At 43.6% G+C, this 25,986-nt stretch overlaps 1 protein-coding gene and 1 long non-coding RNA gene across 5 annotated transcripts in view; one reads left to right on the top strand and one right to left on the bottom strand.

Annotated features, from left to right (window-relative positions):
* The window catches only part of BACH2 (BACH transcriptional regulator 2), a 196,171-nt gene that overhangs the window by 111,227 nt on the left and 58,958 nt on the right, over nucleotides 1–25,986 (top strand). The gene's annotated exons all lie outside the window — the stretch shown is intronic.
* LOC142054563 (uncharacterized) lies at nucleotides 1,457–15,118 on the bottom strand. The gene is made up of 3 exons (XR_012659587.1): nucleotides 14,966–15,118; nucleotides 6,050–6,196; nucleotides 1,457–2,148 (listed from the first exon to the last, which is right to left on the bottom strand). It is a non-coding gene; the product is annotated as an uncharacterized LOC142054563 (long non-coding RNA).

Raw genomic sequence — 25,986 nt, 5'->3', positions numbered from 1 at the left:
TGAGTCCCAGGGTTAAATGCTTGTAAATGGTCTGTGTTGGAATGAGAGTCAGAGTTTACTTGTAGTGTGGTCTAGCTATGTTAATTCATCAACTTCTTATTTAAAAAAAAAAAGAAGGAGTTAGGCTCAGTGCATAAGTAAGAGGTGGTGATGAAAGAATTTTGGAAGCAGAATTGTTCTGTTCTCTGGAAAAAGAAACTTTGGAGAGGACTGAAAGATCTTTAAAAGCAGCCCTCCAAAACTTCACACTGGTGTAACTTGAACTGTTGATCCAGAACTTCATCTTCTGGCAAAGAAAAAGAAAAAAAAAAAAAAAAAAAGGAAATATATACAGATCTGCTGAGCATCAAGAAACAAATTCTCAGGGTTAACTTTTGGCATATAAAATCCTTTTGGTTTGGTTTTTAGGGTGACGGTATTGAAATATGCAAGTCGGTAGTTTTTCCAGGTAGTTGTACCGCTTAGGAATATGCTAAATTAGCTGCAATATCTTGAGCTACTAAATCTGTTCTGACCACATTAATTGATATGTTAGCTCGTGGCCAATAGAAACATTAGAGAGGGATGTTGTCAGCGTATGCAGGGAAATTCGTAACTTCATGGTGTAAGGTCTGGTGCTGTCCCAGCTTCGCTCGTTAAGTAGCCGTGGCATTTCCAGAGAATGAGTGTGCCTGTGCATGTCAAGCTTCTCGGTTTGATGTCATTCTTGCGATGGATGAGTAGAGAGAGCATCTGTCCAAGAGCTGCAGAACCAAAGGTAGAGGCTGAATACTTGCTTTCTGCTGCATGGCAGCTTGATTATCACTGCTTTCTTGTTGCTTCATGACCTTTCCAGGTTTTCAGGGCTTGGCAGGGTAGCAGAAGTAGTGTTGGTCTTCAGAATCGGGCTGCGTAAGACAATAGGTTTTCGCTCTGAGTAACGCCGCGTGGCGCAGAGGATGTGGGGAGCTAGGGGCACTTAGAGGCGCACGCGCTTGTTCCATGGAATAGCCATGCTGTTGGCGGTGAGTCTTTTATTATGCAATATGAAATCCCTTTAAATTAGCTTGGTGTAACCCTCCCCCTCTTCTTAGGAGAGCTCGGTGCCTGTCGTTGCTGCCTTACTTTCGCCTTTTTGCTGAAATGCGTGTTTCTGCTTTTACATCTGTGCGCGCCCCTTGGACCGGCTCCTGCCTTGATACAAAGTACGAAAGACAAGAGACCTAATGCAGTAACCAAGGTTTTAAATATTTCAGGTGGGAACAGGCAAAACTTCAGCAATGATTAGTTTCGATGGCGGTGGTTGCTGCAGGATCTGTTAAAATCACCTGCATGTCTCAGTCCTGTAGGTGACCAGATGCTGACAAGCAGCGTAAATGTTTGTTGTCATTTTTTCTGTGGAATTTTCCCTTTTCACTACAGATGTAGAGGTAGGTTTTTTCTCCTACCACCCCCCCCCCCCCGCTTTCTACTGCTGCGCCCGATGCAGATGAGTTCAAATCCGATGGCTTTGAAGATAACGGCAGAAGAGAGTGCGTCATGCAGCGACGGCACTCACGCGCCGCTCGCTGCTGCCACACTTTCCAGCTGGATGAGACACGCTGGTCTTTTCCAGGGGTATCGCCGTACGGGCTATTTTTAGAGATGGCACATAGGACGCGTTGTGCAACTATCAGTACATGCTGCCCGGGCTCTTCATTTTTTCCCTTGTATGGTGATGAGGTTTTTAAGGTGTTTACCTTTCTCTTGAAGAGGCAGACGGATCTCTTTTTGATTCTTTTAACCACTTGCAGGGCTGCTCTGTGGAGTCTGTGCAGTAATGTTTTCTGTACGCGGTCCAGACAGAACAGTCCTGCATGTGGCCACTAAATTAGAGTTAATATAAGTCACCGAAGCAATGCGGTTAAGATTTTCAGCTGAAGAGCCCTAACAACCTGTCAGGTTGCATAGCAGAAGATCTGTTACCTCGGGAAACCCCCAGCTTGGTTTTTTTTAACTTTCCCACAGCAAACAAGCTGTACTCAGGCATCTTTACAGTTGTCATAAACTCTCTTTGTGACTCTCAGTTTCTGGAGTCCTTTAAACAGCCACCTCGGCTCTCGCTGCTCCCTGTGATGTACGGGAGGTCCTGTGAGATGGTGGCGGCAGATCCCGGTACCTCCCACGCACCTGGGGGGACCAGCGGATGGTTAGGGATGTGGTGCAGCCTCACGATGGGAGCAGAGCCAGGCATAGCAGTTGACTGCCGGCTTACACCTGTCGCTTGCTGGAGGAACAGAGCTGGCCAGTCACAGGCTCCTTATTGCATTGCTCAAATAATGCAAAAACATTAGCATTGGAGATTTGCTGTAATGGTGTATTTTAAGTGCGTCTCTGCTCTGCCAGTTTCACTTTTAATGCACTTGGTTAAGGAATGCTTTGGAGGTTGCTGCTAATGGATGAATCTTCTGGAAAATTGGAATTTTCAAATAAGATTGACACTTTGGAGTGAGAAGTATAAATCTAATGAGAGTATTTCAGCAGAGGTTTGTAATTAGGAATGAATGGAGGGAATTTGTACGCGCAGTCTGCAAAAGGGCACAATGGAAGGTGAAATTGCACCCTCTGCGCTGAATGAGGGATGAAAGCCAATGTATCAGTGTCATGGCATGACAGTGTAGAGTATAAATGATACTGTCACTGAGTGCTGCAGAAGGTATCAAGGGAATTCCACTCCAGTAAATTACATTACTTAGACAGACCTGAAGGCATTGTGTCTGAATGATTGGAGGGAAAAAAGGTTGTCAGCACAAAGCAGAAGATATTATAGAACAACTGGCTGCAGGGTTGGAGAGCGATGTTTTTCTGATGTTTACCATGCAAAGCTCTTCAGAAGCTTTTTAAATTTTTTTTTTGGTTGAATTACAAATGTATTGATGAAGCAATAGTACTTTTTGAGATGGTGTTCAGAGCAGATACCAGCCTGCAGCAAAAGGTTGAGAATGCACAGCTTCCATTTTTTCAGTAGGAATTGAGACTCCTTCAGACTTGTGAGTTCCCAGCTCAAGCAGTGATCTTTATGCATTGCTTCATTTGGCTGAGGACTTGCTGGATTTTGGTTATGGGGTAAATCTAGCATTGGTTTTTGTGGAGAGGAAGATTGTTACCATTCTCACTAGCAGTGTCTGGAGCTGGACTGTGGTGAGCAGCAGCAGACCACGGAACACAGACTTTATGGTCTCATTTAGAGGCACTCAGACAGCATGGCAAGGTCCATGATGTGGGCAGCTAGGAGCATGATGTTATGGTGGCAGCACAGGAAAAATCCAGAGACTTCATCCCTTTTAGCATGCATGTGCTGGTGCATCATACATATGTGTTCCTCATACTGTTTGCTTGTTGCCCGCCCATACCTACTGCTGATGCCGCCTTGATTCCCCCAGACACAGTGAGAATGTTGAGTAGAATAGTTATTTCTCACCTTTTTTTCTCTGTAATGACTTATTACATCCACCCTCAGAGGGGCAGTACCTCAGAGATGGGGCTTAACTGCTTCTCTGTCTCTGACCTTAGACGCAGACAACACCTACAAGCTCCTGTCATTTCCTAGTTTGCTCGTGGGTGAGACAGCCCAGCTCCCACAGTTCTCCCAAACTGCCGCCTGACGATGAAACAGCTTCTTCCCAAAGATGCTATGTTTCATTCCTGTGGCGCATAATAAGCCCTGCCTGCCTTGGGGCTTCTTGTAAAACTTCAGCAGAGTTTGTACTGCTTAAAAACATATTTTTCCACTTGCCTACTCATGAAAAGCCTCACTGAAAGTGCGTGCTCTAAATAATGATAAGGGAGCAGGCTTCGTTTCTCCTCTTCCAAAACTTGATTCTCAGCAAAGCCCACACATGGCAGGGGGATGGACATGCAGCACAGTTAAATTAGCAGTCCTTAGCGTAGGCTTCTTTACCTGGAAATACTGTTTCAAGTTGTGGGGGCATTAACCAGGAAATATGGCCAAACTGAAGGTTACTGACTCTGGAAAGGCTGTGGTTCAAATGCTTCCACAGAAATGGCCCATCCTCCTCGTAGCTGGAAACCATAGCATCAAACCTACAGGCAGTGTGAAAAAAACAGTGAGGCATCCGTGGAAAAGAAGATGCCCTGAATGGGATGGGTTTCAACAGTAGAGCAATTTATTAGCGGGTCCTGATCATAGCCAAAGGTGAGTGGGAGGAAGCAAAATGTAATTTGTATCTATACTTCCCACATTAGAACTGGCCTGGAGTGGCCCAGGGTATAGGACTGTGTCTGTCTGGATAAAAAGGGGAGTTAAGATGTAAGAGATGTAAAGGTTGCCCTTAGACCATCATTGCCATGGGAAACCACTTCGCCTGCTTCAGTGCTTGTTTGTAGTAGTATTAAAAATCTGCCATCGCTCACTTCTCCTGTGGTATTTCATGTCAAAAGCTGGCATTTTAACGCATCTTTTTTTTTTTCTTTTTTTTTTTTGTTTTTTTTTCATGTTGGGAAAGAAAATGCTTTTTCTTATATTCAGTGTCATTCCTGTGGTCATGATCGAGCCACATTTTCAAAATGTGGCTCTTTGTAGTCATCCATCAATCCACAGAAGACCCGTTTGTTCTCGCTGCCCTAGCTATCCATATGATGCTGTTTTCCTCTTCCCACGCTGGTCCTGCGGCACAAACGCCTATAACCAGCACCTGTGAAGTCACCAGGGTCACTCACGGGAGCGATGGATGTGAGACTGAACTTTGAATGCTGGAAAGTACTGTGATTGCAAGAGCGGGGTAGAGCAGGGGAAGGAAAGACCAAACTCTATGCCTTAGGGAAGACCGACAGACTAACCAGTATTGCTTTAACTGAGAGAGATATTGAGCCTGCTCAGTCAGATCTGTATGCCCTGGCAAATGTATTTTGTTGTTTAAATGGCTCCCTGCTGTCCTAGAAGACTATCACTATCTCTTCCTATCTTGTACAATGGATTTCTAAATAATCAATCTTTGTGCGGGGAAGTTGTGGTTCAGTAAGCCCAGCTTGCTCATGAGTCAATGGTTTAATCTTAATTCTCACTGCCAGGGCTTTTGATAACACAGGGCTATAAAGTTTGACATAGCAGAAACTTCTCTATAAACTCTGATTTGCTTGCCAAGAAGTCAGCCCATTACCGTTAATTCCCCTCTTATCATTAGTGTTATTAAACTGACGATTGATGTGTAAAAACTGCCATTTGTATGAAGTTCCCAAAACTGCAGTAAAAGAGACTTTTGTTCTGACTTGGTAAGAAGAGGGGGGAAAAAAAGGCAAAATAATGCTGGTTCTAGCAGCAGAGATGTTCATATAAAGACAGGTTCTGAACAATAAGATCGTTTATCCATGTATGACATAAATACATTGGAATTTAAATAATGAGAGATCTTGTGAAATGCAGCTAAACGCACACCACTGGCATTGTGAAGTTTCCCTTCTCTAAAGCCCTATTCTCAGGGAAAAGCAGTTTTACTTCTGCTTTGAAAATCCATTATCATAAGCCATTTTTTATAAAACACTTGTCTTACTGCAATATTAAAGCAATTTTGTACCCTAAGAGCAGCTCTTTCGTAAGGTAGCGTGCAGTCGTGTGCGCGCGTGTGTGTATGTGTGTGTAATTGCGGTTTATAATACTTCTTACAATCCTAATTTCCCCAAAATTAAGAAAACCACTCACCTTTTTAGGCTTTCCTTTTCCTAATTATTTTTTGGTTTCCCTTTTTTCTTCCCCAAAAGATCCTTTTTTAAAAATCTCTTCTTAGGAGGGGGAAAAAAAAAAAAGAGAGACACAACGCTTTCTGGATTCATTGCAAAGCACTGCTTGAAGGAAGCATTTTAAGAGTTTAGGTTAAAAAGTTTCTGCCTCTTTCAAACTGCATGGGTGACATTGCTATTTTGGGAGGCAGTGCCATCTGCTTGTTCAACCAAAAAGCGGGGAAGATGTTCCTAGTTCTAGCATAGACTTTTGGGTTGATTCCACATAAAATTCCCAAGCAATCTTCATTTGTGCTTGCCCCCTCTATAAGCTGGGGAGAGCAAGGCCACTCACCTCTTCCACCTTCACAGCTCCTAGGGGAAAGGTGTTCAGCTTGTGCACCACAATGAGCGAGTAAGACATGGTTGTTCACAACAGGCACAGTCTGTCGTGACATATGAGGTCCATCATTCCTCCCCACGGATGTTCATGTCTCAAGAGCTGTAACAAGGAGAAAAAGAGAGCATCGTAGTGCCCAACATGTGACATGCTGCAGGTGGCTGCTACCTGCAGGTAAAGAAGAAGGTGTTTGGGGGAGGCTTGGTTGGGTTTTGTTGGAGGAGTTGGATTTTCTTTGCTTTTGAGTAAGAAAGAGGGAGGTCAAGTTTTCTGGGGTTTTGCTTGCTTTGGGAGAGAACAAAAAAAAATCAGGAGGACAAGGTTTCCTGGAGCACAGATGAACCATTTACCAGCTAGTGCTGGTGTGAGGGGTGCAGGAGCTAGAAAGGACAGTAGGAGTAGGTGGGGAGGAATGGCAGGACTTGTAGGGTGTGCATATGGGTTGAAGGAAGAGTTTGACAGGAGTAGGAGCAAGGTGGAGTCTATGTAGTATGTACATGGAAATAACATAGGGTAACACAGAAACATGAGAAGATATTACTGTAGTCATCCATAAGTGATGAAGACATTTCTCTGAGATAAAGAGAGATTTAAGTCTATGTTATATTGCCGGAGTATTTGCAAATACATATGTATCATCGTTACAATATCTTCCTGACTGGCAAAATGTTTCACTCAATCTCTGTTGACAGAAAAGATTGCCTACTGATAATTGCTTTGCTTAAGTGTCTGATAATATGCCAGAAATGAGAGCATTCTCTGTTAGGTCATCTTTAATTATGCATGTACCACCTGTCAGCTTTAAATCTGGAAAAGATTAGTTTTCTCATTGGATTCAGAGTAGGGAAGAGAACCTTCAACAAGGAGACTAGGCTGTTGCAAACAGTGTGTCTATGGGGGAGTTTCACAAGCAGTCTCCTCATCTTCCCTAGTCATGGATACCGCTGTTGGCACATGCGGAAATATTTGAAATATTGCCTAAGCTAGCGGACGTAGCAATGGTTTTCACAGGAAGAGGATTTCAGACCATCTGTTACATTTCCTAGTTTTCCTTTTTCCCCATTTCAGAGGGAGAGGGAGCGCCAAGGTGGGGGAGGACACATGGCAAGTCATGGCTCCTTTGGCAGTGCTGGGAGGAAATCCCCCCAAAAGCCTTGTGAGGGGGTTATTCACTTACCACTCATTAAAGCACACAATAAAACCACTCAGGCTGATGAAGGCTTGCCAATCTAATAGGAAATTAAGGGCTCAAAAGACTGAAAAATGATGAGGATGGGTGCTTTGTGGAAAACCTCAACAGGGAGAGGCGGTAAAGGTCTCTGAGGATATTAAATTAACGGGGTTGCCATTATCAGGCCTACTTATGATATGAAAAATTACTTTGGAGAGGAAATTTATCTTTGTACAGGGTGGGGAGACAGTAATTGTTTGGGGTAGTTGAAGGGATTTTCAGTTCATGGGAGAATATGAGCTGCTTATTTAGTACAATAATAGATTTTAGGGATCTTCTGGGTTTTCTGATCTCCTTTACTCTGAGGCCAGTCTGGATAGCAGGGAGAGGATGGTTGGTTGTCCTCTGAAATGCGTCATTTGTACCAGAAAACAGGAACGGTCTTTGTTAAATTTCTCGCTTTCGGCAGAAAAGAACATCACTTGTGCTGTCAGATGTTGGTCCTGCTGCTTGTTGCCTATGTATCTGAGTGGCCCGTACTTCCCCCTCTCTGGGATTTTGGTTTTCCAGCTTCTGTCATGACTGCCTCACCTCCTGGAAAGAATTCCTCAGTTACACTGGTTAGCTGGTGCTGATCGTTTTTCCTGGTAATACGTTCAGCCAGTGCTATTTCTGAAAGTCTGGGATTTGGAACAGTAGGTCAATTTCTAAAACAACAAGAAGGAGTAAAGAGGGACAGATGGCTCTGGATGCGAGAGCATGTTTCTATTCATCTCCTGTTTGGCTTTTGCTCATGCTTCATCGTTGCGTGAGCATTTAAGGCTGTCATTTTGCATTGGTTAAGGTGTAGTTGCTCCTTTACCACAAAGATTGGCCTATGGCACTCCTCATGTGCCCCCCCTCTGCTCTCGTGAGGCACCAGGGCAGGCTCCCTCTGCGGAAGCTTGCAGTGCGTTTGCACCCAAGGACATGGAAGGGGTTTGGGAGATGAGTGGATTTTCTGCTCAGAAATCTGGCTGTTTTTCCTGACCTTTTCTCCCAGCAACTGTGCTGGATGAAGCTTGCCTGATAATTCCTTTGCTTGGGATAAGGTTGCCAGACTCACCTTTCTATGTTATGCCTGTGTAAATGACAACTTTTCCATCCTCTGTTGTGCTGTGGGATTTTGCTCAATTCTTAGACAGAATCGGGTTGATTCAGACTTGCTTGCTTCTCTCTGTCTGGGCAGTGGTTCCAGTAGCATCACTTGGACGTAGCTGAACTTTACAGAGCTGAAATGGAAAAGTGTGGGGGTGTACCACAGCCTTTTTTGCTCGCTCATGATTCATTCAGCCTTTCTTTCCACCCCCCTATTGCACGCTAAAGGGCTCTCCAGTCTAGCAGTCATCACTGGAAGACACCTCTTTCGTAGGGGCTCCTTCATTAAATAAGAGGGTGTATGCATCTCATTATGTTTGTGCTACTGCTCAGTTGTGCAGCACCACTGGGCACAGCAGGAGATGTCCCATTCACCAGTTTGAGGGACAGCCCTCATACCTGAGCTAATACAATACTCTGCTTTTGTCTGCAAAACTTGGCAACTAGATGAAATTTAAGGATACCTGTAAGGATTAAAGAAATATTTCCTGAAAATCAGACCTGAAATAATGAAGCAAAATCAGAGAAAAAAAAGAGGAAAAAAATGAAAAGAAAACAATAGCATGCCCTAGCAAGGATTTTTCTGACCTCTTCGGGCTTGCAAGATGTCCATCTACATGCCCATCTACAAGAAGAGACAGAAGGAGGATCTGGGGAGCTACAAGCCTGTCAGTCTGACCTCAGTACCGGGGAAGGTTATGGAGCAGATCATCTTGAGTGCCATCACACAGCACATACAGGACAACCAGGAGGTCAGGCCCAGTCAGCAAGGGTTTAGGAAAGGCAGGTCCTGCTTAATTAACCTGATCTCCTTCTATGACAAGGTGACACGCTTAGTAGATGAGTAGATGGCTTGGACAGGCGTACTCTTCGCTGGGTAAAAAAACATGTGTATGCCCAGGCCCAAAGAGTTGTGGTGAACAGAGTTAAATGCAGTTGGTGGCCGGTCACAAGCAGTGTTCCCCAGGGCTCAGTATTTGGGCCAGTTCTGTTTAATATCTTTATCCATGATCTGGATGAGAGGATTGAGTGCACCCTCAGTAAGTTTGCAGAAAGCACCAAGCTGGGCAGGAGTGTTGATCTGCTTGACGGTAGGAAGGCTCTACAGAGGGATCTGGACAGGCTGGAGCAGTGGGCCGAGGCTAGTTAAATGAGGTTTAACAAGGCTCAGTGTTGGGTCCTGCGCTTTGGTCACAACAACCCCATGCAACGCTACAGGCCTGGGGAGGAGTGGCTGGAGAGCTGCCTGGCAGAGAAGGACCTGGGGCTGTTGGTTGACAGTTGGCTGAACATGAGCCAGCAGTGTGCCCAGGTGGCCAAGAAGGCCAACAGCATCTTGGCTTGTATCAGGAATAGTGTGGCCAGCAGGAGCAGGGAGGTGCCCCTGTACTGGGCACTGGTGAGGCCGCACCTCAAAGGCTGTGTTCCATTTTGGGCCCCTCACTACAAGAAAGACATTGAGGTTCTGGAGCGTGTCCAGAGAAGGGCAACAAAGCTGGTCAAGGGTCTGGAAAGCAAGTCTTCTGAGGAACAGCTAAGGGAACTGGGGTTGTTTAGCCTGGAGAAGAGGAGGCTGAGGGGAGACCTTATGGCTCTCTACAACTACCTGAAAGGAGGTTGTAGCGATGTGGGTGTCAGTCTCTTCTCCTAAGTTACTAGCAATAGGACAAGAGGAAATGGCCTCAAGTTGCACCAGGGGAGGTTTAGACTGGATATTAGGAAAAATTTCTTCCCTGAAAGGGTTTTCAGGCATTGGAACAGGCTGCCCAGGGAAGTGGTGGAGTCTCCATCCCTGGAGGTATTTAAAAGACATGTACATGTGGTGCTTAGGGACGCAGTTTAGTGGTGAACTGGCAGTGTTAGGTTTACAGTTGGACTCAATGATCTTAAGGGTCTTTTCCAACCTATATAATTCTGTGTATTCTGTGTACGTGGCTTACACAGTCCCCAGGTCTGGCCAGTCCTGGGGGCTCTTTCTTGCCTTCTGTTTTACAGATGATTACTTAAACTACCCAGAAAAGTTTTGCTGGAAAGCCTTCCTGTTGTCGAACCCAGGACAGTATGGGCTCCCTTGTCTTCTCTTACGACTACCTGCCCCTTTTCTCTCCTGGACTCTTCATTGGAGCTTGCCCACTGCCTTGTTCTCAGAAGGGGCTTCAACTATCTTCTCCATTTCTCACAGGGACACTTCTCTTGTAACCTTTGGTGTGTTGCTGGTTTTAAGCTTCATGCTTTTTCTCTCTCATTTCACTCTCCTAAAAACACTACAGTAAAGCTTTTCACATGTCAGATTTAGTCTCTGTTATAGTAGAGACTTCATATAGAAATTATACTTTTCCTTCCATAGCAGTGCAACAGTGCTAGATCGTGAAGCTGGTGAAATTCAGTGTGATGTGTTTACATTGAGATATCCGACTGTATACACTGCTAATTTTAAGAGGAAAGGGAACCCTTCTTGGGATAATTAGTTTTGCCATATTTATAGACACGACCTCTTGCTGAAGCATGTTTTTCCTGACTCTGAGTTGGCTGCTGACAGCTGGTATTACAAGAGCTCATTGTGAGTCTCATGGTCCGTTTGTGCTTATGTATACACAGCACAGAGAAGACGAATCTACAGAGGGATAACGAAGCAGCAATGCTAAACCCCATAGCAGTACCCAGTAGTGAAGCATTTGAACAACCAACCTGGGCCAAATTCCAGCTCCTGTCTAGGCCATAACGATCAGGAAAATCACCTTGTCCTTTAACTGATTTTACCAATCTGGGCAACTAGCCAAGAAGTCAAGGTAATCATCTCTTCTTTCCCTACAGTCCTGGCAGTGGCAGCACAAGCTCCTAAATGAGGTGGTTTGCCTGTACCCCCATGGCCCACTGGTAAATGGGGATACTGCCAGAACTCCATACATGGCCTTTTGAGGCATAGAGGCAACACAGCGTGTGGATCGTGTAAGTGCTGCAGGCCAGTTTTGCAGTCTTTCCACCACAAGTCAGTTGGCAACACAGTACAGTAGATCGATGGTAAACGCATGCAATCTTCTTGAAAAGTTCAAGTGGGCAATCAGAGCAAGGCAAGTGGTTGCTTTTATACTTTGGTTGCAGAGCATTTGTGGAGGGATTTCAAGGAAACCTCTCAGAAGCAGGAAGCTGCTGCTGCAGGCATTCGATGAACGAGCTGCATAGTTGTCTTCTGCACCTGGTGCCCCCTTCCTGGGGCTGCTTAATAAATACGTAAGCATGACCATTATCAGCCAGGCTCCGTTGCTTTTGCCTGTGCTAATGTGCTAGTATTTTATGTCGCGTCGAGTGAGGAGGGAAAGTGGTGATATGAAGCCTTTTTTCCCTTCCCTTAAATAGGATTGATGACCACAGCTTACCAGCATTCTAAGAAAAAGACATTTGATTGAAGTTGGCCAGAGCCTCCCCTGAGATGCTGCATAAGGACATTCGTCCTGATAATAACTTGCCTTTGCCATTTTCAGAGCAGATGTTCCTATTACATGAGCTCGCTGCAGTTAATATACGTGCACATATATAAAGGTAGCTCTTTTATTTCTCTCCAGGCTGCCTCCCCCCATTTCCCACACAGGCCCAAGGGCTGCATGGGATGCCTGCGCTGCCGGCAGCTCCATCTCAAGAGGATTCCTCCAATAGCACCCTCTTGGTGCCTTTTGGTGCCCCTTCAGCCATGGCGGGGTCTGCCCTGCTGTGCAGGAGCACCAGCAAGCTTCCTGCACACCGCAAGCTGGAATTCCCTCTGGGCTGCTGTGATGAATATTGCAGAAACCTCACCGAGCAGGGGAAAGCATCGTGCTTTCACGTGCAAGGGCTTGCCAGTTTGAATCACGTCTGTTGTGTTGTGGAGGGGAATATTGCTCTGGTTGTAGTGGGTTAGTGGAGTACTAGCAAGTCTCATTCGCAAGGGGTCCTGGGCTTCAGTCTCCTCTCATCTGTCTCCAAGAGAAGGAATCTACTCTGACAACTTCTAACAAACGCTGGTTTCACTTTTGGTTTTTGTTCCCCAGCCGTGTCCTTTGTTTCAGAAACGGCGTTTCATACCGTAGATTTTTTTGTGTGCAAATCGATTAGCTTGAATATCTTTCTCAGCTACCTGATTTTTATCCCATTGCTTCACAAGCATGCTGTTGTTAATTCACAAAATATATGATAAAGCGATGTGATATCCTTCCCTAGTTATCAAAATGTTAGAATAGCTGTTGGCAGCTTCTGGAGGAGTAATTAGCAACTAGGAATTACTCAAAGATGAGCGCACTAGCCTAAGCAGGCATTTTCCAGCTGTCTGCAAGTTCAAAAACTAGTTGGGACTTTTCAGGCTCTAACACAAGATTAATTATTTGCTACTAGAAAAGAACATTTAGAAAAATGTGTAGTGTACAAGCAGGGCTACTGTGTTTTGTTCCTTAATTTAGAAGTGGACTTCTTTATCACAAAGAACAGGATTTTTACACTACTTAGTAGCCATTTTTCTCACGAGGCAAGCCTTTTCTTTACAAGGGGATGTTGAGCTCAAACTCCAAATAGTAAGCCAGCTAAGAAAGCGCTTACAGCTTTGTGTACATCACTCCTCACGCCGCTGGGTGTAGCACTGCCTTGCATGGGGATGGCGCGGTGCAAGCGCCTTTGTGCTGGCTGCCCGAGCCAGGGTCCCCAGCTCCCATGTGCATCCTGGCATAGCCCAGGACACCAGTGTTTCCTTTGTCTCTTTCTAATGTGCAGGAGCTTCTGTCCATGATGCTTTCTTCAGAAAGCTCCGCTGTGCCTCTGTTTTGCATGAAGAAGCCCACGTAAATCAAATATAGCCACACAGCTGTGCTAAACACCTCCTTTTTATCCAGGGACAGCTATTGTAAGACAGCTTTTATTTCCCTTCTTCCCTGTTCTGTTGCTCCTCCAGGATCAGCTTGAGGGTGGCTGAATATTTGTTTGTTCCCTGCTCTAAGGTGGTCAGTCTCTACCTATGCGATGGAGAGAGGGGGCAGGCAGAAAGGAAACATACAACTGGTGCATTTGGACTGCTTGACAGTTTTATTTTAAGCTCAGGCTCTTCCTGCCACCTCCGTAGCCTCTTCTGCTCTCTGCCGTTCGCTTAACATCTCTTGTGCCTAATTCTCTAATCAGCTGGATTATTGTCTCTTGGCACTGTGTCCTCACCCACTCTTCAGCCTCTCACCAGCAATTACCTCCCCCCTCTCATCTCTTCTCCGCTCTGACACTTCTCCCTGTTTGCTTCTCTGAGTGCCTGCGACTTTCCCTCCCCTTGCTTCCCATTGAAAAAATATCATTACACCTCTCAGTGGGGGAAAGGACAATTTCCAGCAACATTTTTCTTGGTGTCACCTCCATTCTCACTGCTCTTTCAAGTTCCTTGGCAGTCGTTCCCCTCTCTGTTCTGGGCAGTGCAACCTCTACCGCCTGCCCACTCTTTTCTGCTCCCTCGCAGCATCCTTACATACTCACTGTAGTATGCAATGGCTTTATCTCTGGCTTCTTCAGTTTCTTTTTGCTCACTGAAAACACTGGAAAATAACCAATCTTTCCCACAATTCGTTCCCTGTTCTCACCTCTGCCACTCTGCCCATCTCGAGGCAGTAGAGGCAGGACTGGGCTCCTGCCCCCTTAATACAGACCCTTCTCCCATGACACTTCTCCAGTCATCCCTCCTCCGCCTTTCCTTCTGTGTAACTCTTGATCCGTAAGCCCCCAGCCTCTTCAGCCTCCTCTCTCTCTGAGGTAAGCCTGATCCTTTCCCTTCTTTTATCTTGGACCTTTCCACTCATCCATAATAACGTGATTTTTAGTATCCTTGTGGATGTTGCTCCTGGCTCTCCCCCATGCCTTCAGCTTTTCATCATTGCCTCTGGACTAGTCCTGTTTCAGAGCTTTTTGCACACATCTCTTTCCTCCTTTATTATTACTAAAAACATTTGCACAAGCATCCTTTTCACGATTTTAATTTCTCCTCTTGCTTATGCTCGTTTCGAAAAAATCCTTGCCACATGCAGTGGAGAAGAATATGTGCGTGCATATGTAGTTCAGGTGGGAAATGCATGGAATAATGGATACATATAATAGTGAGCCACCTAATTTGTACAGAGTTAAAGGAGTGTTTCCTCCTTGATGTGAGTCTGGGTAGCTCTATTGATAGGACTGGCCCAAGGACCCTTTTAACAGAGATCATGTAATTTTTTAATGTTTGGAAAGCTCATGCTGGGCTCATGCAATGACAATAATATGTATTTCCTAAGAGATATTAATAAACATTGTGCATATATGTGCATGCATATGTATATATATACATGTACATATATATCAAGTATATGCACATACATGTCTGTTTTAATTTAAGACACTATAATGGAACATAATATGCTGTGATGGAAAAGCATCATGTCATTCATAACAAAGTACTGACTGTCCTGTATTTCATCAAGCAACACGTATTTTTTAAAGCATTTTAACATTCCTTTGTGCATATAACAAAACTGTGTCTTACTAGGGCTTAACTTCTTAAAGAAATGGCATAAATCTGTAGATACACTTACCTGATCTTGGCTTCTGATAGATATAAATTAACTGAGCCTATTTCTATAAGACTTGAATTGTACTAATGGCAAAATCTTCATTTAGTCTGACAGTGGAAAATTCCAGGAGGAAAAGTCTCTTCCTTCCATGAAGCTGTGTCACTATGTGGTCAAGTTTGTCTAAAAAGACTAGATTTGGTCCTGCGTAGCAATATTTGCATACCTCTGACAGTCCAAAAAACACAGTACATAGATGTAGTTAGAAGATTTGTGGAGTGATTTTTTAAATTATTATTTATTTTTTAATGCAGCCTGCAATATAGGTTAGGTACAGTTAGAGTAGGCAGAAGTTGAGGGGGAAGAAGGAAGAAAAAAGTATGCTTGTTTTTACATTGCAGACTGTTCTCTTTTATATGTACAAACAGGACAAACTCCCTGCCAAGCACTAGAGTTTGCCATGTAGGCTGGTCTCCTTATTAGCACAAAAATTGCTGTAGGGGGTTGTAAGCGCTGGGAAGTATTGATTGTTTCCTAACACGCTATTTGTATTACATATTTTAGTTAATAATTAGTAATGCTTTTAGATTAGTTTCATTTGAAATAGTAATCAATGTGCTTTATAGATTCCCCACTTTATACATAAACATGTCCGTCTCCAATGGAGTAAGAGAGTTTTATTTTATCCCAGATTGTTTATACAGTATAATTATTAATCTGTAGTTTAATCTCCTTGTCTTCATGCTTTTACGGCTTGATCCTGCTTGTTGCAGGGGATCTCAAATCTCATTAAAGGGCATGGATTAAAGGCACTCAACACCTTGCCAAATAAGTGCTGGAACGTGCCAGCTAAGTCCTGTTGCATGTAGACCTCCCAGTGCTTCTCACTCTACATGTGCACCAGAAATAGGACTGCCTGCCTTGTATCTTGTCATTTCCCTCTACAAAGCCTTGTTTTGAACCACAGTAGGTTTGCCAGACTTCAGGTGCACAGGGTCACGATTTTCTTGCTGTGATGTTCTCTCAGCCTGCAGTTGGAAAACCACCACCGAAGTGTTTCAGCTGAGGGGGAAGTAAATGGGAAAATAAAGCTGGAAATTATGTGTTGATTTTCCGATGTTCAACTTTTTTTTGAGCTCTTCTGAAGCTCTGGTGCCCCCATGCTGCGGAGCAAAGACATGAGATCTCAGCTGGAGAGTGGGTTTGGGGCCACAGGTGCAGTCATTGCTGTTGCTATTCCCATGGAAATCCATCTGACCAGCCAGAAACTTCAGAAAAGAAATCCCAGGGCAGCTGATAGCTGCTGCTTAATGCTGCCTCAGAAATCTGGTTTCTGACAAACCAGGGAAACCTGCAGAGCAGCGCTCTGCTCGCTCCATCTGTATTTGGTGCAGCATCGCAGACTGCTTGGTTGGGATTTTGCAGACCAGTGATGGTCAGCCAACATCACTTGGGAAGCAGAAATCTCATGGTTCCTGACCTGCTCCTGACCTGCCTGGGCTTGAGGGTCAGGTTACACAATGGCACCTTTAGTTTGTTTAAGATAAGGAAATCATGCACAGAAGCTGTTAAAAGAATATAAGGTTGTCAAGTCAAACGAGAAATGTTATCACATCACCTGCTCAGCCTTCAGTTGGATCCTGTGTGCATGCAAATTTGACAGTCTTTAATTGCATGTCTCCAAGATCTATGGAGAATATAGCTTCTCAATTCACATCAGAAAAAGCACACAGACTTTTTGTTCCTCAGAAAAGAAGCATTTGCTTGTACATCAAATATCTCTTAAAGATTATCCGGACTGTAGGCGTGGGGTACATTTCAACAGCCAAGCAAAGCTTCCACAGGTCACAGCTGCCTGAAACACAGACCTGAGCAAACGTGCCATGGTCCTGAAGATAGTGTGGCAATGGTAATTGCCACTGCAGGGACAAGGTCCTCGCCGATTTGTTCTGTGTTGCCCTCAGATATGGTATAGTTGGGTGTCCTGGAGCATCTGTCCTCTTGTGAAAGGAGAGGGAAGGCAGAAGGTAGCAGCAGGTTGCAGTCACAATGCTGCTGAGGGTGAACAGCTTGGGTCTGTAGTCTACAGAGACTGTGGGGAAGGTCTGGTTTTGGTGGCCTCTTTTTCTCTACCAATAGTACGTTCCCCTTGAAGGCAAATAAGCAAATGGGGCCTGTAAACTAACCAGAGAGAGACAATGACATCACTGAATACCCAACCACATAAACCAGCCTTACGGTACTGTTGGTATACGTAAGTCTAAACCATTAGGGTTGTACACGAATCACATTGTTTGACTTTTTAGTTCTTGGCATTACAGGGGCGGCATTGGAGAGAATGGCACATGAGCAGCAATCCAAAACAGTTTCAATGGGAGTGGTTCTCTTAAAAATGGGCTGGAAAATAAAGGTTTACAACTTGTTGCGTGAGAAAACGAAGCAAGAAGGGAAGCAGTTTGTTAAACATTGTTATCTGTGGACAGCCTTAAATAATGTGAATCACAGGACCTGAAATCCCATACAGTGACCTTGTGCAAGCAGAGTATACCACCTACCAAGAGATGATAAATTTATGCATGCACTGTACTCAGAACTTAAAAAGATGTTTTCCAGAGTTAGAACCTGTTGTGTTGGCATAACATTACATTTAAAGTAAAAAGCCTTGAAAGCACTGGGAATTGTTGAAGAATATTCTGCCAGCTGCTCAAAATTATGATTTTACACTGCTATCAATAACAAAAAACGTTACTTTAATGAGAAGCTATCCTGGTTAAATGAAGAAATAGAAGTCAAGATAAAACATTAATTAATCGCATAGCAAAAAAGGGAAAATAGAAAAGGCAGAAATGTTCCCTAAGTGGTTTTTGTATTTGAATTGGTGAAAGAGGATGTGTCCATCCTCTGCGGTGTTGTGGAAAGAAGAGAAAGTTTGCTGCTTATAGGAAAGGAAGACCTGAGGTAGGCAGGAGTGGTTGAAATTACACGTTTTCAAATATTAGTAACTTTTACATCCAGGAATCTTAAAGGAGGTAGCTGAAAAGCTCTGTGAAGTGGCTGTTAATTTATAATAAATCTTGGGAAACGGGAAATTCCAGAAAATTGGAGGGCTGCCAACTGTATTTCCTATATTTCAAAAAGATAAAAGGGATGTCCCGGGGAACTGAAGGCTGGTTTAGCTTGACGTCAGTCCAGGGTAAAATAGCGGAACAGCTATTTCAGGATCTGTCAAGAGAGAACTTGGAGGCTATAAAGGTATAGATAATTCCAGTAACAGAAGAGAGAGTTTGTAAAACAAACCGCTGGGGTTTTTTTGCTCTGTCAGGATTGTAAGTCTGTGTGATAAAGGCAACTGTTGATACTGCCCTTAGGAGGACAGATTAGGTGGTCCTTTCTGCCTTTTGGGTTTGTGAGCTGTAGAAGGAATGCCCTGAGATTAAAACTCCCATGACAGAGTGCACTAATTCAAACAGAAATAATCAAGCCACCCTGTTTCCCTGGGATAAAGTGTGGCTTAGTTTTGGATTTTGCGTGTTAATCTCCTATTTGGTTTTATTTGATGGCTTTTGCAGCTTTAAGTGAGTTGAGTACATTGTAGTTCTGTGGGGGCAAATAAGCCAAACAAACTTCAAAAAGCTGCATGGAAAGCTCAACAAATAATATGAGTATCCTCAAACAAAGATAAAAATCCAAGTTCTTCTTACAGCAGCCTTTGCAGCTTTAATCCCTCATTCTTTTCCATGGCGAAGAAGCTTTCATAAGCTCCTCTGGATCTTAGCGAAGAAGGAAAGCTTGTCTTTGCCTTCTGCTGTCTTTGCAGTCCTCTAAGGAACTATAGGTGCAGATGCACCAGGACCCAAATGCATGAAATCTTTTCTTTCTCTCTGGGATCCTTTAGACTGCAGTTGCACTTAGTCAAAATACCCATTTCTGTCTCACATCCTCTCTGCTTGCCCCGGCCGTAGCCTGGTAGGTGCTGGCAGCAGGAGTGATTACTTTCCATGCTGCTTTTGCTGAGGGATGATTTATTGTCTGCAACAGGAAAGGCAGTTTAGTTCCAGAATAAGGGCCAGTCCATGGATAAAGGGACCTTTAAATAGGAATCTAGACATATGCCAGACTCTGAGGATGGTGGGAAGACTTGCAACTCCTGCTTAAACCCTCTGATGAAGAAACGGCAATTCTCAGATCCTTGTAGGATCAAAAACACTGTCAGAATCCCTTGGCATAATCCAGGTATCCCCTTCGCACTTGCTCTGAGAGTTTCTAAATAGTCATTTCAGTGACCTTCTGATAATTTCATGGTTAGAAGAACGTGAAAAATTTTTTTTTGCACGTGTTGATAAGCCTTCCAAGTTTCAGACCTGTGAATCTGTGGATCCTAATGCAGTAGTCACTAGAATTTATTTATTCATTTATTTTTAGATTAGTAAAAAGCAATGATTTAACCATAAGGAAACATTTTTCCTTCTGCACATGTGCTGTCAAAGGAAAACATTATTGTTGGTGTCTGTTTGGTTGTAGAAAACGCTGCACAAGCAGATAGTGGCCCAGTCTCTAAGGGGAAGGCGACACCTGCATTCTTTCCCAACAGCAGAATGTGTGAAGTTGTACCCTACGAAATTCTGTCCCAAATTTAACCCAGTGACCTACTGCATGCGTTCCTGCTCTTCACACATTAATCACAACAGACACGTTCCAAAGGACATGCCATTTTGTGTCCCAAGGAAGCACGAAGGATATTCTAAACACTTGCTAACTTGCAGCAAAGATGAAGAGCCTGCCTTTTTTTTAGGGTGGGGGGAGGGAAAGCAGATTTTTTCCCATAACAACTGCGCAGTATGACAGGAGAAAATGGGCTTTTGTCATTTTTGCAACCTCTACAATTTGAGTAGTCAAAGTTTTTAGCAGTGGTTTTGGCCATATGCTCCCACGCAGACAGAACTTCCTTCCACAAGTTCTACAGATAGGCTGGAAAAGCGGTAATTAGTATAGCTTGAGAATTGAGGAGGAAGTTAACCAGTTGTCCTGAGAGATAAGTTTTCTGTTCTGCTCTGGAAAAAAAAAATCACAAAAAAAATTGCTAATTTGATAGCAACCAAAAAATTCAAGTTCAGAGCTTCAGCATTGAACTCTACTGGAGTTGTTGAAGGCTGGGCTTCCTTGAGAACAAAGCATAAAGGAAACTAATAGCTTTTAGATAACCTGTTGGCATAATCTTTCATGTGAAAAGGCTGCTAAAAGGAGCAAAACAGCACTGTTGTTCATAATTTGTAGCTTCCAAACACTGGTGGTATTGGCTTAATATCAGCCTGACTTTTGTTCTCATAGTCATACCAGCAAAAGAGATTTCAAATACAGAAACGTATTTTTTACTACCCCAAAGTATTGTCATACAGGCAAGTGGCCTGGGTACTTGGATACTTGATCAACCATTTATACTTCAACAATTTCATCATCTCAGACAGCATCGTAGTGCAAATTATAGATACATATATGTGTACATACGCCAATAAAGGCCCACATAAATTATTTAAAAGTTTGGGAAAAGGAGGAAAACCATATCACTATATCTCTTCTCAACAAAACCCCCAAAATACGAATTTAAAGCAAGGAAGGCAGGACCTATATCTGGTGGGTCATTGCCAGAATCTCCAGCCTCCATTTATATGGAGGCCTTAAACCTTTTCAGAGAGCTCGCCAGGCTGGAGGGCAAGATAAAAACAATTGCTAGTTCATTTTTGCCTCTCTGATTCTTTAATCTGGCAATGCAGTTTACCTAAGAGTAACCCAAAAGGTTGTATATTTTCCCCAAGGTCCTGAAGCCTTTGACCACTTCAGAAAAACATATGTTGTTTGTTTTGCTTAGTGGTTTCCTGGCACTGTTTCAGTGTTGGGCATTCCCCATTATGCTTTGAATAAGCTATTTTGAGTAGCAGACTTGGTTCCAGTCCCCTCCACTGTAGCCAGCTACTGTAAAGAGCAATCTTTATTGGGGAAGAGTTCTCCTGCATTTCTCACTTTCTATGTATATATATGCCATTTGAGTGGCTTCTGAAAAATAAGGACAGAGGACAGTTCTTCTGTTGTCCCTTCTCTTTTCCTATCCACACTATATCTTCCCCCACCCCATCTACTATGCCTCTTTCCTGAAGGCATCACCATTTATATTTAAATAATGTTGAAAATGCATGTTAAACTAAGCCTGCCTTATTGAGTGTAGGACAGTTACTAGTATCATTATATAATTTTTCCCTAGTCATAAAAAGATGCATATGTATACTTTGCTGAGTAGGCCTGTATAGAATGTATATGTCAATGCAAGTACCATGTGTAGACATTATTTGCATGTTAACTAAAGTCCTTAAAGACTGTGAGCTATCATTAATTTGTTCAGCTGGGTTACTTTCTCAAAACACAATAAAAACATAAAGTTGTCAAGACCCTCTGAAGTCAAGAAATAGGTTTTATCTGTATGTGGTGTGGAACACAAATCTGTTTGGACTCTTCAAAGCAGCCTCCAGTGGGAATCTCTTCCTCCATATGGTACCGATCCCTGAACAACCCAAAGCACAATTGCTTTAGAGTAGACACCTGGGGTTTAAATAAACATTCATCATGGAGACTACAGGCATCCTGACACTAGTTTAAAAACAAACAAACAAACAAAAACCAAGATCCCTCACAGAAATGAATTTGTAGTGCATTTCTGTTCGTATGTGCAATCTACCAATACCAATTCTAAGTAACCAAAATATTACAGACAAAAGTGATATTCAGTAGGTCTGTTTAAAGGTCTAGAGGATCAGAGTCCATCTTTTTTTTTTTCCCTGGTCTCTGTGCAGTTGTGCAGCAGGGACTAGGTCCAGTATAACAAAGCCAGTAAGTGACTTTTGCAATGGGACTTACTTCCTACATCAAAGCCTCTGTGCTGTGACAGCATATAGGCTGTGCAAAAGCAGCTGTTCCACGGTCTGGAGGACACATCCCTCTTCCTGTCGGTTTAAGCTAAGGAATGAATTTCCAGTGTTCTCGTCTCTGCTTCAAAAGCATGTGAAGCTTGCCATACAGAAAGAGGGCTCATGGCCCAGCTCTGCAGCCAGCCCAGGCACTAGTGGTTCTGCTCACTGTCCATGGTGTAGCTCATCAGGCACCAGTTTGTGGCCCTTGAACCACATGCAGCTCTTCAACAAATTCAGAGGGTGCTCCCTGGGCTGTGAACGCTTGATGTGTGGGAGCCATGCGGCCTCCTCAGCAGTGTAAATTTTTGCCTTTGGGAGAGTTACTAAATGTTTGTAGGGCTTGCTGTGTGCCCAGCCAGGCCTTTTTCTATAGAGGGCCCGTGGTTAAATCCTCTCTTGAGTTTCTTAGCTATCCCCCTTCCTACTTACAGTCAAACAAAGGTTTTGCTTTGAGGCAGTAGGGTCAGAAGCACCACCCATCGCTATCAGCAGCAACACATGCCTACAGCTGCCGGCTGAGAATGCTCTACAACGTCTTTTCTGCTGGGCCATGTATTGTCTGCTTTACAGCAGAAGTTACTTGAACAATGTGAAAAGCTGATTTCTGAAGACGTGCTTGCTAGTGGCCCTGGCACCCACAGTATGCTTGGCAGGAGGCAAGCCCATGTAGCCTGGCGGCCTGCTAGTCTATTTTCAATTATCTAGGGTGCTCAGGAAGAAGACATTAATATTGCTGAGGATGACATAGCAAATTACTACTGCTCCCTAACCTTTTTAAATTGCTAACACTGTTGTAATCTGTAATTACAGAAATCAGTGTGAGAATTGTGGCACAGTATAATTATCTTTCCTGATACTTTATTGCTGTATGAATTATTAATCAAAATCAGTCTTGTATAGTATTTGCAGCAACTAAGGAGAATAATGTATAATTAAATTTCATTATTTCTATTTTTGTACTGGTGTTTTATGATGTTGTAATTGATAATTAATTGGTTAAAAATTCACACAATTCTTGGGAGTTTCATATGACTATGACTGCTTGGTATTCAGCATTTATTAATTGAATAATGGGCTCACTGAAGAGACCTTTGTATATAGTCTTCTGTCATTACAGTGAGCTCTCAAAAATGGTGAATTAATCATTAGGCCTTTCAATAGTTTCTTTTTAAAGGAAAGCAGTGACAATATAATCATATCCTTTGTTGTTATAGCTATAATTGAGAGATCGTAATAACCAATTATAAGGATGGTCATTTTAGGAGCTCTGAAGTGTCAGTTATTGATAAATTTCTTTAAAACCAAAGTGTTGATTACACAGAACAAGTCTTTTCATAGAAAAACATTAGGAGACGTAGAAGGAAGCCTGGAAAATTATTTCACTCCCACTTGCCACTTAAAAACAGTGCATGTTTATCCCTAAAAACTGTCACATCTGATGTGCTTTTGTTGCCCTTTGTCAGAAGTATGAGTTCCTCTCAACTTTCTCATTATTTTATCTTAATTTTCCCCGTTTTTTTCTTAGTACCATTTGCTAAATTGTTAGGGGGGAAAAAAATAATAGAAGACCTCAGAACAAAAGAGTATTTTTTCACACTCTGTGCATCCTATTAAACAGAAATACTGACAAATGTTTACATGCAAATCTGTGGTGCAGGCTCTCCAGCTACCTCTGACCAAAGAGCCTTAGATGCGTTCAAGCTGACCACTTCAAGGTATTCCTAAGTGTCTTTTTTTAACTGTTAGTGGAGCTGATTGAAAGAATGTGAACTGGAACTAAAAATAACCCCAGTTCAGTATTGATCCTCTCTTAACACAATCAGGAGAACGCCGAGAGTCACCTTGTATAGCAGGATATAACACAAGCTCCAGCTTATGGTTCCAAGCAAAACTTGTGGTTCATTTTACAGCGGGTCAGATACTGTGATTCCTAAATGAGAAATCACAGTGTTATCTGTTGGTTTCCATACTAAAATGTAGCGTTACAGGCATAATGAGGAGATACTGGGAGGAGTGGCTGATAGGCTGGAAGGCTGTGCTGTCATCCAAGACCTGGACAGGCTGGAGAGCTGGGCCAAGGGGAACCTCATGAAATTCAAGAAAAGTGTAGGGTCGTGCACCTGGGGAGGAACAACGCCATGCACCAGTACAGGCTGGGGGCTGACCTACTGGAAAGAGGCTCTGTTGAGAAGGACCTGGGAGTGCTGGTGGACAACAAGCTGACCATGAGCCAGCAACGTGCCCTTGTGGCCAAGAAGGCCAAAGGTATCCTGGGCTGCATTAAAAGGAGTGTGGCCAGCAGGTTGAGGGAGGTTATCCTCCCCCTCTACTCTGCCCTAGTGAGACTGCATTTGGAGCACTGTGTCCAGTTTTGGGCCCCGCAGTTTAAGAAGGATGTGAAACTGCTTGAGCAAGTCCAGTGGAGAGCTACGAAGATGATCATGGGACTGGAGCTTCTCCCTTATGAGGAAAGGCTGAGAGACTTGGGCGTATCAGCCTGGAGAAGAGAAGACTGAGGGGGGATCTCATCAATACCTATAAATATTGAAAAGGAGGGTGTCAGGAGGGTGGGACCAGACTCTTTTTAGTGGTGCCCAGTGACAGGACAAGGGGCAATGGGCACAAGTTGGAATGCAGGAAGTTCCACCTGAATATGAGAAAAAACTTCTTTCCTGTGAGGGTGACAGAGCAGTGGCACAGGCTGCCCAGGGAGGTTGTGGAGTCTCCTTCCCTGGAGACATGCAGAACCTGCCTGGATGCGGTCCTGTGCCCCCTGCTCTAGAGGTACCTGCTCAAGCAGCAGGGTTGTACGAGATGATCTCCAGAGGTCCCTTCCAACCCTTACCACTCTGTGATTCTGTGATACCAATAAACCTTTTCAGGCCTTTACTATAGAGTTGTCGGGAGTCCTCTGTGCGCTGCTGTAGATCTGATGTCCTGCTTACACTGCCTGGGAAACAAGCGAGCTTTTGTTTCATGGGATGAGATGAGGCCTTTAGGACGCTTTTTTCCCCTCATCCCCTTCCTCGCTGGTGTTTTGCCATGGAGGGGCTACAAAGGTGCTTCCACTGCAGTCTGTGCACCTTTTATCTGTTGAGCTTAACATCTGATGGCTTCCCATGTCCTAGACCCACCACTCCACTGGAGCCAGGGGGACCGGGAGCCCCTGGTGTCAGGGACACCCACCACATGTAGCCTTTGGACAGATGTTTTCTACCTCTGGCCCTCAACAGCTTGGTCCCATGCAACTTCAGTGCCCATTTGAGAGAGGGGAGTGCAGGGCGGCATGCCCATTGCTCTCTCAAAGTGTTAGATTGGGGGTTTCATCTATGTTGACAACCATTAAATAATTTCTTTCTGAGACAGTGGTTAGTAGGCTGGGAAAGACGGATAATACACGCATGTTCCACTGCCCAGGCAGTTTGTTGTTGGCCAGTGTGCTGGAGCACGTGACTATTCACCTTGTGTAAACTTGTACCCTGAGTAATGTGGCCCTGGGTAATTTTATTAGGAGTGACTAATCCTTTTACAAATCCCATGACTTCTTTGCCCAGTAACATGCAGCAATGGTCAGTTATACATATGTTTTATTGCAGTGACTGTGAAATCTCTCAGGAAAAACAAAACAAGCATCTTACGATGAGTACAGAGTACAAGTTCAGTTTGTTTCTATGGTCAGGAATCACAGCTATTCTTTTACAAATTCTGCATTTGTCTTGCTTCTTTTGCTTGCATGTCCTCTTCTATTTGCAACATTAGAAACAATAAACAGCAGTGCTGCTTTGACCTTTTTATTTTGTATTATTTGTATACTGTGTATATCAAATTGATCATACATGTTGAGGACGTTTTTTTTCTCTTTCCTCGCCAATAATCTTTTTCATTGTTCTCCTGAGGATTTTTCTCCCTGTTTCAACATCAGTAATCAGATGCAGACACTGCACAACAGTGTACTACACCAGAAGTAACAAGAAAATGTATCTCCTTATTAAAATAGTTTTCTCTCTCTAAAATCTGTCTCTAAGTGATGACAGTCTGTCTGTCTCCAATCTGTCTTTTTCATGAGAGACTCCAAATGGGAATTGA

This window comes from Phalacrocorax aristotelis, chromosome 3 (assembly GCF_949628215.1).
Source record: "Phalacrocorax aristotelis chromosome 3, bGulAri2.1, whole genome shotgun sequence".
NCBI lineage: Eukaryota > Metazoa > Chordata > Aves > Suliformes > Phalacrocoracidae > Phalacrocorax > Phalacrocorax aristotelis.
The sequence above is the reverse complement of the archived record's forward strand: the minus strand, read 5'-3'. Positions and strand labels throughout refer to the sequence as shown.